This window comes from Hyperolius riggenbachi, chromosome 10 (genome assembly GCF_040937935.1).
Source record: "Hyperolius riggenbachi isolate aHypRig1 chromosome 10, aHypRig1.pri, whole genome shotgun sequence".
NCBI lineage: Eukaryota > Metazoa > Chordata > Amphibia > Anura > Hyperoliidae > Hyperolius > Hyperolius riggenbachi.
Genome location: NC_090655.1, coordinates 154,111,165 through 154,130,583, shown reverse-complemented (window position 1 = coordinate 154,130,583; position 19,419 = coordinate 154,111,165). Strand labels below are relative to the sequence as shown.

At 44.6% G+C, this 19,419-nt stretch overlaps 1 long non-coding RNA gene across 1 annotated transcript in view; it reads right to left on the bottom strand.

Moving 5' to 3' along the window:
• Positions 1-11,092: 11,092 nt before the first annotated feature.
• The window catches only part of LOC137535845 (uncharacterized), a 135,365-nt gene continuing 127,038 nt past the window's right edge, over positions 11,093-19,419 (bottom strand). Inside the window, exon 4 of the long non-coding RNA XR_011024476.1 lies at positions 11,093-11,320. This is a non-coding gene — a long non-coding RNA (uncharacterized lncRNA). The remainder of the gene's footprint in view (positions 11,321-19,419) is intronic.

The following is a 19,419-nucleotide window of genomic DNA, read 5'->3' as shown; positions in this document are numbered from 1 at the left end:
CAAAATAACGATGTAACTATGTAACCATTGTTTTTAATTTTATTGTAGTATCTCATGCAGTTTAGTTAGGAGGGGGGCAGATGAGAGGGAATATCCTGCACGCTGGTGCCCCCTGCTGTCCATATAGCCATTGTCTATATGCAACTGAAGCCCTCTCCAACGACCGGCTGACTTGCTCAGCTTCTGTTTGATTAATCACTGCAAGCTAGGTGTAACATATGTGTGCACTTCTCATTGGCTTATAAGCAGCCTGCAGGCTTTATAAAGCAGCAGAGAACTGTTTGGGAGTGAGTTTCTCCATTTGTGTGTTTGGTAAGCTTCACATGAGTGCAGCGTGCTAAAGCACTCACATCTCTCCCCTCGGCCCCTGGAGCTGGCCGGCCAATAGGCAGGAGGGAAAGCTCTACTCCACGCCTCTCCTTCTTTCTTCAGCCACAGAGGCAGTGTTTACTGCGTGTAGCCATGCCCCTAACCCCGCCCACTGCCAGTCATGCCTCAAGCCTGAAGTTACCACGTCTGGACAATGCTGCTGACCTCTGGCCCCTGACTTTAGAAGCTGGCCAGTCTGTGCCCCCCTGCGTCCCCCATAATGGACAGCAGACCAGGAGAAGATAAAGCCAGCTCCAGCCAGAGGGACAGGATGGAATGCAGGAGCACAGCAGACAGGTGACGTGAGCAGAGAGCTGTGTGAGGAGCCCCCTCTCCCCTCTGATGACAGGAGCAGAGACACAGTCACACTGAAGAAGGTAGCACTGTAAATACCTTTGTCTGACTGCCCTGTGTGATTGTCCTGCTAGTCTCTGCTCCCATATGCCCCATCTCCCTGTCTCCCTCCCTCCTCTTGTATTCCACCTCCCAGTGCTTTAGCATGCCCCTCTGCCTGTCTCTCCCACATGCACTCTGACTCTCCTCCATTTCCCAACATCTCTTCTTCCTATCTATCTGTTTTCTTCCCCACTCTCCTTCTGTACCTCCTCTCTTTTGTTACATTCTCCCACTTTCCTGGTCTGTCATCTTCTACTGTTCCTCTAATCTACCTGCCTTCTCTCTGCTATGTTTTTCCACTTTTCTCTGTCTTATTATTATGTATTTATATAGCGCTGAGTGCTTCTGCAGCGCTGTACAGAGTATATTGGCTTGTTACTTAACTGTCTCTCAGATTAACTCACAATCTAATCCCTACCATAGTCATATGGCTATGTATGGATTGTGTACTGTATTGTAGTCAAGGGACAATTTAGGAGGAAACCTGTTAACTTATCTGTATGTTTTTGGAATGTGGGAGGAAACCAGAGGGCTTGAAGGAAACCCACACAGACACAAGGAGAACACTCCATGCAGATAGTGCCCTGGCTGGGATTTGAACCAGGGACCCAGCGCTGTAAGGCAAGAATGCTATTGCCCTATAGTAAGATTATTATGTGTTTTTAACCTACTCCTAGGTATGTATCCTGTGGGCACCTGCACCTTGCTACCTATACTGAGGGCACCCACCTACACCTAGCTACCTTTCCTGAGTGCACCTATACCTGACTACCTACTTACAAGTACCTATACTGAATCTGAGGGTGTTTTATTTGGGGGGCGTGTATGATGTGTCACGGAGATCTGAGCATTTGGCGCGACATGGCACGACTTCAAAATTTGGGAACCACTGTTGTAAATGGTGGCGGCCACGGGAATGGGGTAGCTAGTAGGCGGGCACAGCAGCGAGTGGGTGGGCCTGGGGAGGGGGCCCATACCTGATGATGTGTGAGGGGCCCCAAAATTTCTGATGGTGGACCTGGGGTTAATCACTGAACAGCTTATCACTGTGTACAGCCCTTGGCCCAGCAGCACTGCAGCACACACTCTAACTGTCACACTATGAGACATCAATCAAGCTAATTAACGATTTAACAATAGAGTAGTGATAGTAGTAAAGGGGTTAATCACTGAACAGATAGTTTATAACTGTGTACAGCCCCCTTGCTAGGCCCCCACCAGCACTGGAGCATGTCTCTCTGTGAGCATTCAGCAAGCTAGGATGATCTGTCTCATCATGGCAGCCCTCATTATACAGGGGGGCTGGCCAGTGTTCCTTTCTGTGATTGGGTGCCAGGGCTTAGGCTGGGAGGCCTCTGATTGGCTCAATGAGGTCAGGTGGTGCTGGCCAGGGTTCCCCTCTGTGATTGGTTGCTAGGGCTTCTGCTGGGAGCCCTCTGATTGGCTCCAGGACGTCATCACCTTAGTTACAGTATTTCGGATCCGGATACCCGCAGATATCTGCAGATATCCAGATTATGCGCCGAACTATCCGCAGATAGCTATCCGGATTTGGGTCCAGCTATCTGGAATTCAAATCCGGTCGGATAGCCCCAAAAAGTTCAGATATCCGGGTTACCCGGAATCCGGATGAGCACCCCTGCTTGCGGGGTGGCCTGCCTCCGCCTGATATTTTTCCCACATTGGTGGTATGCAGTACTACTAACAATATTCAATAGTGGTAGACAGTGTGTATAATCACAAAGAGGCACACAGTGTCAAATACACAGCAGTTGTGTGTGTGTGTGTATCACTAGGCTGTGTACTTTAACACACACACAGAGGCGCCCAAGCTGGGCTTCAGCTCTCTCAAGCTGCTCCATATCTTGTCTCAGAAATTTGACTATTCAAATACTATTGTGCACGGACAGGATCCAAAATACAGAGGAATCCTGTTCATCACCTCTCTGGCAATAACTACAGCTCATCAGAAATTATGGATCACTTTGAATGGCTGAGATTTAAACTGGATTAAAATTGGACTTGGACTGAAAATGCCTAGCCTGCTAGGAGCTGACCTCAAACTTTGAAATTCTTCAACTTTCTTCAACCCTCAGCTCCTGATCCTTTCTGTAAGTAACGGACATGGCAAAAAACACCTTGTGAGCTTTATATGTTACATGACTATCTCTCTTTCTGCATTTATTCCAAACTTTTAAATTGAAACAAGGAACTGTTTTAAACTTTTTTAAACTGGAGCATCTCCCTTTTTTTCTGAGAAGTACAGCTTGCAAAGACCCCTTCCCTTTGATCTCAGCAGGATGTTTATCAGCTGTCCAAATGCCACCATTAAAATACTCAGCTTAGATGCTTTTCTATATTGCAACCTCTGTTCCCAAGATAGATTCTGCTTTGATTACCCCTCTAAAATCCCTTGGGATTCTCAAGAAAATAAGAAGAGGAAAGAGGGGAAGCCATGCAGGCACCCATAACTCAAAGCCAAAGCAATCCTCACATATCTGCAAATCAGCTGTGTCAGTAAAGGACCCAGATAACAGAGATAGCTGCCACACTACTGATTACAGCCCCCAGCCAGGAGCTAGGAACACAGGCCTCAAAGTTAAGGCAAACAACATTAAAGCAATACTCTGCAATGCCAGGTCCATAAACAACAAAACAGCAGTTATTCACAATCTAATAGAGGCTTCATATCTAGCTTTAAGCTGGCCATACACTGGCCTGATTTGCTGCCGTTTCGACAGCAGATTCGATCATTGGGATCAAATCTGCTGCCAATCATTCGCGCTACACGCCGAATTTTGATCCATTTCGTCCGTCGATCGCTCCGTGCGGAAAATTACCGTCGATCGCCCGCGGGTAGGGAGCGCGTCACTAGCGGCGTTCGATTGCCCGACGACCGACACAATAGAGCCGCATACATTACCTGCTCCGCCGGCGCGACTGCCCCCGGTCACCGCTGCTCCGTGTCCACGCTGGTCTCCGGCATGCTTCAGTTTCTCCTGCCCAGCAGGAAGTTTAAACAGTAGAGGGCGCTCTACTGTTTAAACTTCCTGCCGGCAGGAAGAACAAAGCATGTCGGACCTGGAGACCAGAGCGCAGACAGAGCAGCGGTGACCGGGAGGACTCACGCCGGCGGAGCAGGTAATGTATGCGGGGGGAGCGGCGGCAGCAGCACCACCACCACCACCACAACAGATTGTGAACGGTTTCAGGCTGAAATCGGTTCACAATCTGTTTGCAGTAAAGGTAGCCATCCGGTCCCTCTCTGATCATATTCGATCAGAGAGGGATCTATCTGTTGGTCGAATCTGATGGCAAATCGACCAGTGTATGGCTACCTTTAATCACAGAGACCTGGTTGGCTCAGAACTCAGGACCCACTCTCGTGGCTGCGGTACCAGACAATTACTCAAAACCGCAAGGGAGGAGGATTAGCTCTGTGCTTCAAATCCAGTTTGAATATTAAACCCCTCGCTGTAGCCCCCACCCACTCTTTTGAATGTCTGGCAGTCCAATTCTCAGCTGAGAAAAAAAATAAACATGCTGCTTGTCTACCGACCCCTGATGCTGGCTCAGCTTTTTTCAAGGAAATAGCAGAACTTGTATCTTGCATAACACTGAAACACCCTAGGTGGATAATTCTGGGAGACTTTAACGCATGGGTCGATACTCTTCCCAAATAGGAACTGTGCTACTTCTCTCAATGAATGAACTGGGCTTCTCTCAAGCCATCAACCTCCCTACCCACATAAAAAGACACACTTTGGACCTCATTTTCCATTCAGAACTTCTAATATCCAATGTGGAAATTGATCCAGTAGTTTGGTCAGACCACCACACTGTCTACTTCTCCTTTACAGCACCAGCTACAAAACACCAAGTGAAAGAGAACTAATAAAATATCGTTCCTTGAAAGGTTTGTCACCCCAACACCTTCAGAACAGCTTCAATCTAGGCGGACTAACAGATCACAACTTGGGCCTTGAATCCATGGTCCTTAAATATAACCATGATGTCTCAGCCACTTTTGACGCCATAGCTCCCTTAAAGATTAAAAGTTCCACAACATTAAATCACGATCGCTGGTTTAACAACTCTACAAAGGAACTAAAGAAGCAGGGACGCAGACTGGAACGACATTGGCGCAAACAACAGTCCCCTGATGACAAACTTTCCCTAATTGCTCATCTGAAAAAATATAAAATGATGATTAACAAAAAGAAGTCCTCATTCTTGTCTCACGAGATTGCAAATGCAGCCAACAGACCTGCCCAACTTTTCTGCATGGTTGACAATCTCTGCAATCCATCCTGCATGAAATCCAGCATCAGACCTTCACAGTCCCTGTGCAAGAAATTTACCCACTTCTTCTCAGACAAAGTCTCCTCCATATGATCTGCCATTCAATTCACAGCCCCGGAAACCCATGCAGAGTCATATATAACGGATGCAAAAATAGCCTACCACCATGGTCTTATTTTAAGATAATCACTAAAAAAGACATCTTGGATATCCTCTCAAACCTTTGCCAGACTACCTGCGATCTGGCCCCTGGCCCCACTAAGTTCATGTTGAAATGCCCTGAACTATTTACACCGGCATTCCACAAAATAGTCAACGGTTCCGTACAAGAAGGGTGGTTTCCTTCTTGTCTGAAAGAAGCAATCGTTGGGCCACTACTCAAGAAACCATCCTTAGACTCAGATGCTCTAAACAGCTACAGACATGTCTCAAACCTCCCCTTTCGGGGAAAAGTTATTGAAAAGGCTGTCTACCTCCAACTTGAAGCCAGGCTCTCCAGAAACAGCATCCTTGACCCTCTTCAATCTAGCTTCAGGAAATATGTGAAACAGGCAGCCCTCGCCCAGATTTACAATGATCTGCTCATGGCAAGAGACAAGGGTCAATGTTCCATCCTTATTTTGCTCGACCTCTCAGCGGCTTTTGACACAGTCGATCATGAAATATTGCTCAACAGGCTACAAGAGTACTGTGGCATAGATGGCATTGTTCTCCAGTGGTTCAACTCCTTCCTGGCTGGCAGAACGCAAAGGGTAGCCTTAGGGCCCTTGCTCTAAAACCCTGTACCACTAAAATATGGTGTACCTCAGGGCGCAATATTATCCCCTTTACTTTTCACCATATACATGCTGCCAATTGGAGAAATCATACAAAAACATGGCCTGACATATCATTGCTATGTTGATGACACCCAGCTATATTTGTTGTCATTCAAACCTGACGTCATAGACCCTACTCCACAAATAAACGCGTGTTTAGCTGAGCTTCAGGAGTGGATGAATAATAATTGGCTAAAACTTATTGCTGACAAAACTGAGGTTCTTGTTATCGAGGGTCAGGGCCCAACAGCAAAGCAGCCCCAGTCTCAACCAGCACCGCTAAGGATAGGGAGCTCAGACCTGAATAACTCAGACTTTGTGTGCAGCCTGGGAGTACTGATTGATAGGAAATTAAGCTTCAGGAATCAAATCTCAGCTGCTGTGAAACATTCCTTCTTTCACCTAAGGAATATTGCAAGGATTAAACACCTCATTCCTTCAGAGGATCTTCCAACCCTAGTTCATGCCCTCATCACATCAAGGTTGGACTACTGCAATGTCCTCTACACAGGCCTTCATAAGAAAGACCTATGCCGCCTGCAATTAGTACAGAATGCCGCCACAAGGCTGTTAACGAGCCAACCCCACCATTGCCACATAACACCAACCCTGTGCTCACTCCACTGGCTACCGATAAAATTGAGAATTTTGTTTAAGATTTGCTTACTGACATTCAAATCCTTGCAAAATCTGGGCCCTGGGTACCTGAAGGACTTGTTGCAACTGCATCACACCCCCCACAATCTTAGATCAAAAGGACGTAACAACTTGGTCACCCCCAGAGTCCACCTCAAATCCTTTGTAGACAGAGCCTTTTGTCATGCTGCCCCTACACTTTGGAACTCCCTGCCATACTCAATCAGGACAGCTCCATCCCTGGAAGCATTTAAGTCTAAACTGAAAACCCACCTCTTCAGTCTGGCATTCATGAACTCCTGACTATCTCCTCTGTAGCACAGCCCAGCCTGCAATCCTGTATTGATCTGAGACACAACTATGCGCTTTAAGTTCTAGGGAGAAAAGCGCTTTACAAATGTTATTGCATTGTATTGCATTGTATTGTATATCCTATCTAGTACTTTCAATCACAAATACAGTTGCAAGCTAAGCACTGCTTATGATGATAGACAGTGTGCTGGCTTGTAATAGATAGAAGACGATAGTAGTACTGCAAGACCCAGCAATGACTGTGGCCTGGCCTGTATGCAATGTCTGTCTTTCTCTCACACAGCAAGCTCATGGTGAACCAGAACTCATTGGAGTGTGTGAGGGGCTACAATGGTCCTAAAAGCCCCCTTACTAAAATACTAAGGAAACACCTCTTGGTGTTACAAGCCCTACTCCATAGAGCCAAATTAATCCATGCCATGCACTGATGAGGATCAAACAATCCGAAACAATCTGCATGCATGTTGGATTATTATGGCTCTGTACAAATTAACAAGCTGACACATCATTGCATTCCAGCCTTTCTGGAGGTGTGTTTAGCTTCTAAGGGCAACAATGGTTAATTTGCATATATTCAGCAGTGATGCACTGGGAGACATATCAAGCTCACTCCAACCTGAATTATCGCAAAATTCTTTCTATTTTAAAAGGGTTTTTCTAACTGTCCCTGTCTCTCTGTGGGCTGTATGTAGTGTCACCCACAAAGGGAGCTACTGTATGGTATAGTACGTTATATCACAGATACAGTGGAAAGGTATGCACTGGTATAATAGAGTGTGCTGTCACGAAGGTACAGTAGAAAGGTATGCACTGGTATAATAGAGTGTGCTGTCACACAGGTATAGAGGAAAGGTATGCAGTGGTATAATAGAGTGTTCTGCCAGTGGTGGGACTACAAATCCCAGCTAGTCTGGCTGGCAACTGTTTGTGAGCTCTAATAATTTCAAGTACTTGACCAGCGCTGCAGATATTCATGTCACTCCCACCACCAGCACCACGTGGAGAGCGACTCACCCTTTAAGATGGACCACAATTCACAATGGTCAGGAAACGCATCTGGGGCATTTAAGGCTCCCCTCACCTGCAGACGCTATCCCTCCCTTCTGTTGCAGTCACCAGAGTACAAAGGGTTCCAATAGATTCAGCTTTAAACGTTTCCTCGGATAAAATACATATCACTCATAGCGCAACATTGCATAAAAACAACAAGCCATTATTACAAATATGCACTCACAGGTTCCAGGAGTTTTTGTAGCGCTCAGAGTTTATCCCGCGGGCTCTCCCCCGCTCGGCCTCCCGGTATGGCCGAAGGTGTCCTCAATCCCTGTGTGTGCGGGGCCGCTCCTTCCTTCCTCCTATCTCCCGTGCATAGAGTACGCCGTTCGGGCGGAGCTACGAACGGCGTACTCTATGCACGGGAGATAGGAGGAAGGAAGGAGCGGACCCGCACACACAGGGATTGAGGACACCTTCGGCCATACCGGGAGGCCGAGCGGGGGAGAGCCCGCGGGATAAACTCTGAGCGCTACAAAAACTCCTGGAACCTGTGAGTGCATATTTGTAATAAAGGCTTGTTGTTTTTATGCAATGTTGCGCTATGAGTGATATGTATTTTATCCGAGGAAACGTTTAAAGCTGAATCTATTGGAACCCTTTGTACTCTGGTGACTGCAACAGAAGGGAGGGATAGCGTCTGCAGGTGAGGGGAGCCTTAAATGCCCCAGATGCGTTTCCTGACCATTGTGAATTGTGGTCCATCTTAAAGGGTGAGTCGCTCTCCACGTGGTGCTGGTGGTGGGAGTGACATGAATATCTGCAGCGCTGGTCAAGTACTTGAAATTATTACAGTTGAATAAGAAGGACATACTCGCCTATTGTTGATTTCAGCGAAGCTAAAGCTACTTGTCAAGGGACATTATAGCTATTTAAGTGAATTAGGACAGTACTGAGGACGTTTAACTGAACCTTTTTCTATGCATACAGAGTGGCTCTTAACCCAGGGGGAATCTTTTTGAGCCATAGGCACTTTTATGTGTAGTCGATTTTATTGTTTCTATTATTTTTTAAGCTTTTTTACCCTTTATATCCTATCACAATTGTCTGTTTACACCTTCCAGCCTTTGTAGTGAGCGCAGGGCTTTACCAGCCTTTGCTGGAATTGATAGATATGTTTGTGAGCTCTATCTATGCAGTGTCACCCAAAAAGACAGCTATGGTTTAGTAAGTTAAATCACAAATGCAGTGAAAAGATATGCAATTATTATTATTATTTATTGTATTTATAAAGCGCCAACATATTATGCAGCGCTGATGGTAATGGTAATACAGTGTGTGGCTACAAATCCCAGCTAGCCTGGCTGGCAACTGTCTGTGAGCTCTAGGTATATGCAGTGTCACCCACAAAGACCGCTATGCTTTAGTAAGTTAAATGGCAAATGGTAATGAAAAGATATGTAATGGTAATACAGAGTGTGGGCCTGGCACACTACAGCAATGCCCAGCTGTGACAGGGCTGTATATATGCCTGTCTGTGTGTCACAAACACACACATACAAAAAAAAAAAAAAAAAAAAAAACAGATCAGAAGAATATTAGCTCTCTAAAGAGCTTTTTGTGGGGTGCTTTCAGCAACAAGATTAAGCAAGGAGCAAGCTAACAACAGCTTAACTAATGTTTTCCCAATCTCCAAATGTCTCTCCCTTCCTCTCACTATAGCAAGATCAGCAGAGTGAGAACATGGCCACGCTGCAGCGTTTTTATAGGGGGGGGGGGCAGGGGTCCTGAAGGGAGTGCAGCCTTATTGGCTGCCATGTGTTTGCTGACTGTGATGTAGAGGGTAAAAGTTTATCCCAATGACGAGGTATAGGAGGCGGGTTGAACATGCCATGCGAGTGTGGGTAGCTGATATCCGAGCGGACTACCCGCTGGGTGAACCGTTCAGGCCTTCTCATAAGTTCATGAAAAAGGACCTGATTCATATGCTCGCGCGGGAATGTTCGAGGGCTACATTGAAACCAACCCCCATGCAATGATTAAAAAAAAAAGTATTTTCTTGACAACCAGTCTGCATATTACAGATTTATTTAGCATTTCGCATGTCCAATGGTCAGCTGCTGCGGGAACGGGTCACTTTAACCACTTCAGCCTTCGGTGTTGTTTCACCTTATGCATCCAAGCAACTTTTGCGTCTTATTTATTCGCCAATGACTTTATCACTACATTACCACATAGAAATGATCTATATCTTTTTTTTTTTCCCGCCACTATTTAGGCTTTCTTTGGATGGTACATTTTGCTAAGAATTATTTTATTGTAAATCCATCTTAACAGGAAGATTAAGAAAAAATGGAAAAGTCATTATTTCTCAGTTTTCGGCCATTATAGTTTTAAAATAATACATGCTATCGTAATTAAAACTCATGTATTTTATTTGCCCATTTGTCACGGTTATTACACTATTTAAATTATGTCCCTATCACAATGTATGGCGCTGATATTTTATTTGGAAATAAATGTGCAATTTTTCAGTTTTGTGTCCATCATTTATTACAAGCCCATAATTTTAAAAATGACAGTGATATACCTTACTACATACATATTAAAAAAGTTCAGTCCCTAAGGTAACTATTCATGTATTTTTTATTGTGAGTGTATATATATATATATATATATATATATATATATATATTTATTTTTTTACAAAAAAAATGTTGTGTAGCTGTTGGGGAGTGTGGGAGGTGAGGGACTAATTTTAAAATTAAAAACAATTTCATTATCTGGAAATTTTTATTTCCAGATGTAATTTTACTATTTGGCCACAAGATGCCCTCGCAGCTCACTTTTTCATTCGTAGTATTACTACACAAAGCTGAATAATGAGTGGATGGGATAGAAGGGGATTTGTGAAAGACGGAGCTGTCTCGTTGACAGCGTCGGTCTTTCATACGGGGACTTAGATCAATGAATGGGAATTGATTGATCTTCGAGCTAACGGAAGGTGGCAGGAGCACGCCCAATTGCTTGCCCGGCTCAGTGGCAGCACTGCAGGCTATCTGGGTGGAAATATCCATTTAGATAGAATGAAGTGGTTAAAAACTTTAATAGATTAGTGAAGATTAACATGCTAGAAGATATTTTGCTTTTCATCACTAACTGCCAGTTGTTCTGCTCTTTTTCACAAAAGCTTTTTCTTGTTGCCTTGAACATAAAAAGATATTCAGTCAGTCAAAATTAACAGCTTATTTATTCTATATGATCAGTTTAATTGTAAGTCGAAAAAATGACATCAATAACTTCTTGAGTTAGAAAGACGTGTGTTATGTTTTACCAATAACATCACGGAAAGAAGAACCTCATACCAACTGTGAAGCATGGAGGTATAAGTGTCATGGGGGTGCTTTGCTGCAGCTGGAGTTGGCAAGCTCACCATCACAGAATCCACAACAGGTTCTACCTTTTTAGGGTGTTTGAGGAGCATGTGAAACCATCTGTAAGAAGATTAAAGCTGAAGTGAAACTGGAGCTCACAACATGAAAATAAAAATAACTTCTCCTAACACTGGCTGAAAAGTGGCCTAGTCAAAGCTCGGATCTTATTCCCATTGAGATGCTGTGGGGTGCAAGTAAACCCTAAAACATCTCATGGCTGAAAGAATTCTTCATTGTGGAGCCTTGAAGACTTCACTAAAACCGATGTCTGAGACAGTTATATGGCTTCAAGAAGTGTCTTCCTGCCGTTAATTCAATCGAATGGGGTAACAGTCGCTGCAGTAGTAGGGTGCCCTCCTGCCAAAACTTTTTTCTCAGAACACACGTTTTATTTATATCTTTTGAGTAATACTAAATTCACAGTGGGCATTGTGTTGCGTTCCCTTTAATAGCAGTAACGCAACACAACAGGTAAACGGCGCCCCATGCTATCCGCTCATTTTTTTTATACAGTGAAGCATAAAGTCAATGGAAAGTGTGCTTCACTGTTACAAATTTTGCAGCAATGCACTGCATGCAGTGCATAAAATGCGGAATCATTTTTCATTACCACAAAATGATGCCAAGCACCGTCACTCCGCAACGCACCCACTACACTGTACAGTGCAGCAAGCCACATTACAAATCGGCCATTATGCTGCACCACAGTGTACCACTTTAAACATAGCCTCCGTTTTTGCTGTTTACCATCAAATTTATTTTAAAGATCTAAATCAATGATATATGAACATTTCTTAATTAAGTTCTGAATAATGGGGTGTAATATTTTTTCACATGACTGTATATTTTTAAATGTATATAGATATCAAAGTTCTTGGAAAAAATGCATAGTGCAAGGATCACATTTTGAATAATGGTTTTGGAAGAAATGATAAACCAGCATTGCTTTCACTACAACCCGTGTATATAAAATTGAAAAATTGACAACAAGAATTTTATAGGTCTCCAGTGCATCATTTCTATTGCAACACATATGTAGATTGCTTTAAACTCAATTTATGAGCCAAGTAAATTTGGTGGCATTTCTGTAATAATTTAATTTTAAAACAATATAAATTAGTTACAGTTTCTTATTGCACCAACATGAAAGTCCTGCCCATCTTGCACATCTAATTAGACTGGTAATAAAATCAGCTCTGTCAGCTAGTGCTTAAAAGACAAAGTTCCTACTGATATAGCATATATTGCTGGGATATTGTGTAACACTTTTCCAGAGAATGTTTTTATTCTATTTTCTTCATGATAATTTAAAATATCTTGTTCAATAATGCATGGACACTATGTACTTTTCATGTCTGCTAGCCCAGCAACGATATATTTTACAATCCTGCCTGTACAGTTTACGGAAATACATACTATGGTATGTCAAGACAGCAGCAGATTGTTTATGAGCTCTACTGCAGCATGTATCAAACCTGCTTTGTTTATGAACCCTCCTGCAATGCATGGCAAGCAAAGCAATATATCATTAACTTCACTGTACTGGGAATGATACGGTAAACAAATTCTGACATCTATATGCACTACATAAACATAATACAACATTTCAGCATTTGGAGCAGTAGCTACACCTGACATTTAGCATATAGTAAAATTATTTAAAATTAATTTCAGTTAGAATTTCTATTTTTTTTTCCTAAAGGGTGCAGTTAAATACTTGATTGTACAGGATTTTAAAGGATATACCAGAGTAGACCATTAAATTAAAAACAGACAATATATGTGTGTGTGTGTGTGTGGAGAGGTGTGCAAATTTTAACCCCACCTCCCGTGTGCCAGGGTCTCCCTCTGTTAAGTTGTAAACCCCCCGTTTGGTCAGTTGAGTTGTCGAGGTCGGCGTCCTTTGAACGGCAGAAACTTCTCTGCGCAGTATGTCAGTTCGGCAGCCTTTTGACCGCGCTTCCTGCTAGTCTATTTCGTGCGCACTCACAGGTGGAACCTGGTCACACAAGACACACTGTATCAATGTGTGTGAGAGTGGGGGGTTGGGGGCAATTGCCACCTCCTAGTCACTGTGGAACATGCTGCTCTCCATCCCTCAACACATCTGCTTCATAGCCAGAACAATTTAATGATGACTGTAATCTGCCAAATTATGCGTGAATCTTCACAATTACGCCTATATGTAATTACAAATTCATAATTCAAATGACTTTATATAATCATTCGTAATTACGCATGTATTTACACATAATTTATGCTTAATTTTTTGCTGACTTTGGTGGTGAATTGCAAAGCCGCCATACATGCTATTGCTACCAAAATTGCTATATATGTTAAGGAGAATTGCGAGTCCAAGTAAAAAAATTAAAAAAAAAAAATCACAAAGACCTTGTAGTGTTTGAAAAAATCGATTTTGAAAATGCAAAGAAAAATGTTTTTTTAAACCCAGAAAAATAGTTTTAAAACCTTTTTTTGTATTGATGGTAAAATTGATTTTCTCAAAAACTACAAGGTCTTTTTGAACAATTATTTTTGTAACTTGTACCCACTATTCCTCTTCTTAACAAATGTAGCAATTTTGATAGCAATAGCTCGTACAGTGCTGCCCATCAGCGGCGTCGCTAGGGCCTTTGATCCGGGGCACCACCCGTAAACTTGTTGCCATGGTGCCCCGGATCACACTGAGTGGCAGTAGGGGGCACTGGGCGGAGCAGAAGGAGAGCGGGCATAGCGTAGTTAAAAACTCACCTTCCAATCTCCGCAGACACAGCTTCCATCTTCTTCCAATTGCCTCCCCTGGCGTCCGTCGCCTTGGTTACAGCGCCCCCTGTGATGACATCTTCCTATCTAACCTACAGACCATCCTATCTAACCTACGCTAGGGGCATCTATCTATCGAACCTACACTAGAGGAATCTACCTATCTAACCTATATGCGAGACATCTATCTATCTAACCCATACGGGGGCCATCTATCTATCTAACGTATAGGGGGGCACCTACCTATCTAACTTCTACTGGGGACATCTATCTATCTTACCTATACTAATCAGTACCTACTTATCTAACCTATACTGGGGCATCTATCTATCTAACCTACACTGGGGGAACCTACCTATCTAACCTACACTTGGGGAACCTACCTATCTAACCTACACTGGAGTCCCCTACCTATCTAACCTATATTGGGGGAACCTACCTATCTAACGTATACGGGGGAAATCTACCTATCTAACCTATAATAGGGGCACCTACCTATCTAACCTATACTGGGGGCACCTACTGTACCTATATAACCTACACTGGGGGTACCTACCTGTCTAACCTATACCGGGGAAACCTACCTATCTAACCTATACTGGGGGAACCTACCTATCTAACCTATACTGGGGCACCTACCTATCTAACCTACACTGGAGTCACCTATAGAGATGGCCCGAACGGTTCGCTGGCGAACGGTTCCAGGCGAACTTCTGTGGTTCGCAATCACGTAGAACCGCAAACTTTTCCGGAAGTTTGGTTCGCCCCTATAGTGCATCATGAGGGTCAACTTTGACCCTCTACATCACAGTCAGCAGGCACATTGTAGCTAATTAGGCTACACTCCCTCCTGGAGCCCCACCCCCCGTATAAAAGGCAGGCAGTGTCAGGCAGTGGACTCACTCGTGTGCCTGCAGTAATTAATGCAGTAATAAAGTGATAGCTGCTGCAGACACTCATAGGGAAAGCTTAGTTAGGCTCTTGTAGGCTTGTTAGCTTGCTCCTGGCTGATTGTTATTGCTAAAAAAGCACCCCTCAACAGCCCTTTTGAGAGCTAATCTTGTTCTTGTGATCTATTGTGTGGCCCACTTGCATTATATGAAGCCCTGTCAGTCAGTCGCAGCTGGCCTTTGGGCCCTTGGTGGTATAATTACTACTGTGCCAGATGCACATTGTAATACCTATCACTGCATATACCTACTACCTGTTGTTCACTTCAGTGCACCCACCTACATGAGCGCACGCAGTGTCACTGTGCCTGTCCGGTACCTGTCTGGGTGTGACAGGTGCACAGTACCTGTGTGATCGCACGCTGTGTAATATACCACTCCGAGCATACCTGTGTGACAGCTGCACATTGCAAGCTGTCACAATTTGCCATCCAACTCCTGTCTTGCCTTTCCTCAAGCGTCCTGTCAGAAAGGACCTTCAGCGCAGCTGGAGGCATTGTCACTGAGAAGAGAAGTCACCTAGGTCACAAAAGTGTTCAGTACCTCACCTTTATCACAATGAATGAGGCATGGATCCCGGAAGGGCTACTGCCCGTCCAAAGACTAAGTCAGTCCCCGCACACAGCATCTCTGCCTGCACGCCGTGTGACTGCCTGCCCCATGACTAAGTCGCTCCCCACACAGCATCTCTGCCTGCGGGCCACTTGACTGCCTTCTCCACCACCACCAACAGGGTCCAGGACTCCAGCCGGATTCCTGAATTTTTAAGGCCGCTGTAATAATTTATCTGGTGCATGTATATGCCTGCCTAATTTTTCTGCCTGCACTGCAGCTGCAACAACAAAACAAAAGGCATGTACATGTGCCAATTCCCCTTTGTGATCATTACCTTGCCGCGATGAAGGGGCTTGCGTATCACAATGAAGCAATGACCGATGGCTATATGAGTGTCTCGGGGGGAACACACCCAAGATAATAAGGTCACTGCTTCATTGTGGACAGACCAAATTTGATCAGCTGGGCAGTCACTGTTGTTCTATCATTGAGCTACCACAGCCCGGCGACCATATGGGCTTAAAAAAACGACACGACCTGCACTCTCGCCATGGGTGCGCACCAGTCCAGCACGGCCGTCACTACACAAACAGCTGTTCGCGGTGCGTTACACAGTGAGTTTGGTGTGTCAGTGTGAAGCAGTACTCTAATTACACTCCCTGATTGATGTATACGCATGCAAGATGTTTTAAAGCACTTTAGGCCTGCAATTTAGCAATCAATGTGATTTCTGCCCTTAATATGCTGCTTTTCGTCAAATCCAGATTTTCCCCGGGACTTTTGGCGTCTATCCCACTCTGCCATGCCCCCCTCCAGGTGTTAGACCCCTTGAAACATCTTTTCCATCGCTTTTGTGGCCAGCATAAATGTTTCTATTTTTCAATGGTCGCCTCACCATTGAAGTCTATTGCAGTTCGCGAAAGATCGCGCAAACCAAACTTTTGCGGACGGTGTTCGCGAACCGAAAATCGGAGGTTCTGGCCATCTCTAGTCACCTACCTATCTGACCTATACTGGGGAACCTACCTATCTAACCTATACAGGGGTAACCTACTTATCTAACCTACACTGGAGGCACCTACCTATCTAACCTGTACTGGGGGCACCCACCTATCTAACCTATACTGGGGGCACCCACCTATCTAACCTATACAGGGGAGCACCTACCTATTTAACCTATACTGGGGAAACCTACCTATTTAACCTATACTGGGGAAACCTACCTATCTAACCTATACTGGAGGCACCTACCTATCTAACCTATACTGGGGGCACCTACCTATCTAACCTATACAGGGGGGCACCTACCTATTTAACCTATACTGGGGAAACCTACCTATCTAACCTATACTGGAGGCACCTACCTATCTAACCTATACTGGGGGCACCTATCTATTTACAGCCAAGCAAAAGCCCCAGGGCCCTAGTCCAGCAAAGCACAGCCCCCAGCAAAGCAAACCCCCCAGCCTAGCAAAGGCTCCTGGTCTCAGCCCAGCAAAGCGTACAGCCAAGCAAAGTCTAGTAAAGCCCTCAGCCCAGCCAAGCCCCCCAAAATGCCTCCAGCAAATTAGCCCAGCAAAGTCCCTAGCAAGTCACCTAGCAAAGCCAGGCCAGCTCAATATCACTGCCAGCCAAGCTGGCACAGCATCACCGTCAGCCAGGCCGGCACAGCATCACTGCCAGCAATGCCAACACAGCATCACCACCAGCCAGGCCAGCACAGCATAACATAACCACCAGCCAGGCAGCCCATCAGCATAAACGCCAGCTGAGAACCGCACACAGGCCAGCCAGCAAAATACAAGACAGAAGCCAGGTAGGTGGCTTATTTGTGTAAAATACAGCCTATTGAATATCTTTAACCACTTCCCTACCACAGGTTTTCCCCTTTAAAACCAGAGCATTTGTCACCTGTCAGCACTCCTCCCATTCATTCCCCAATAATTTTATCACTACTAATCACAAGTAACTGATCTATATCTTGTTTTTTTCGCCAACTAGGCTTTTGGTGGTAGTATTTGTTTTTAGTAATTACTTCATTTTCTATGCATTTTAAAGGAAAAAAGAGAAAAAAAAAAGAAAAAATACACTATTTCTCCATTTCCATCCAATATAGTTTTAAACTAAACAATGCTATCATGGGTAAAACCCACACATTTTATTTGCTAATTAGTCCTGGTTATCCCAACATTTAAATTTTGTTCCTAGTACAATGTATGGCGACAGTATATTATTTGGAAATAAAGGTGTATTTTTTATGAATGATTACTGCCATTGGCTTAGGCAGCAATCATTCACTATTTTGGGCACTCTGATTTGCTGGAGGGAACATAGTTCCCTCTCACCAATCAGAGCCTGGCGGGTGCCCATACGTGCGCGTGCATGCATGATCGCGCTCGTGCACGATCGCGTGCAATAAATGTACTTATTTATTATTTTTGATTGATCACAGCCATTGTCTTTGGCTGTGATCATCCTTTCCTGAAGGGGCCCTTCACTGGCTTTAGGGAACACAGTTCCCGTCCACCAGCGGCTTGCCGGAGTTGTGGCCACGCTTGAGCGCACATGTGCGCTCCCGATCGCGCCCGCGATCGCTACTAAACCTTTTTGTATTTATTTTTATGGATGATCGCTGCCGTTGTCATCGTTTACTGGGGGCACAAATAGACTTTTGGGAACAGAGTCCCCGTTTCCCAACAGATGACCGATGAGACGGCCCCTTGTGCACGCGCGCGATCGCCCGCACTGAAGCAAAACAGAGCGGTACGTATATACACGCCCCTGATCTGCATGTGAACTTTACAGGGGCGTGTATATACGTACCAGAAATCCGGAAGTGGTTAAGTTACGCCACTGCTATGTTCATGTACATTTGGCCCCACCTATGACCACACCCACTTTCTGTGGCATGGTCACGCCCATTTTTGCCGCACAGTCATTCCCTCTTGGTGCCCAGGGGTGCCCCTGATTTCCCAGGAACCTAGAAACGCCCCTGCTGCCCATAATTATTCATACCCCTGGCAAATTTTGACTTAAAGTTACTTTTATTCAACCAGCAAGTCATTTTTTGATGGGAAAGGGCATAGGTGTCTCCCAAAAGATAATAAGACGATGTACAAGAGGCATTATTGTGGAAAAGAAAATTCTCAGCTTTTATTTAAATCTGGGCAAAATGGGACAAATCCAAAATAATTCATATCCTTCTTAATAATCAATAAAGCCTGTAATGTTTATTACAGCAATCAAACGCTTCCTATAATTGCAGACCAGCATGTCTCTATAGGTATATTTGCTAGAGATGGCCTGAACGGTTCGCCAGCGAACTTCCGGTGGTTCGCGTTCCCCATCTAAGGCGAATTTTTCCGGAAGTTCGGTTCGCCCCCATAGTGCACCATTAGGGTCAACTTTGACCCTCTACATCACAGTCAGCAGGCACATTGTAGCCAATCAGGCTACACTGCCTCATGGAGCCACTCCCCAACTTATAAAAGGCAGGCACCGCCGCCCATTACACTCACTTGTGTGCCTGCACTAATTAGAGAAGGGACAGCTGCTGTATACTCTCTCATAGGGAAGATTAGTTAGGCTCTTGTAGGCTTGTTAGCTTGCTCCTGGCTGATTTCTTATTGCTAAAATAGCACCCCACAACAGCTCTTTTGAGAGCTAATCTTGTTCTTGTGATCTATTTTTTTTCTGTGTCCCCCACTGACACTTGTGTTGCAAAGACAGCCTTGCTAATTCATACTGTGTGTGTGCCACTGCCAGACAGGCCCAGCACATTCAGTGACTACCTGTGTGTGTGTGACAGGTGCACATTGTAATACCCAGTACTGCATATACCTACCTGTTGTTCAGTGCACCCACCTTATCATTGCATATACCTACCTGTTG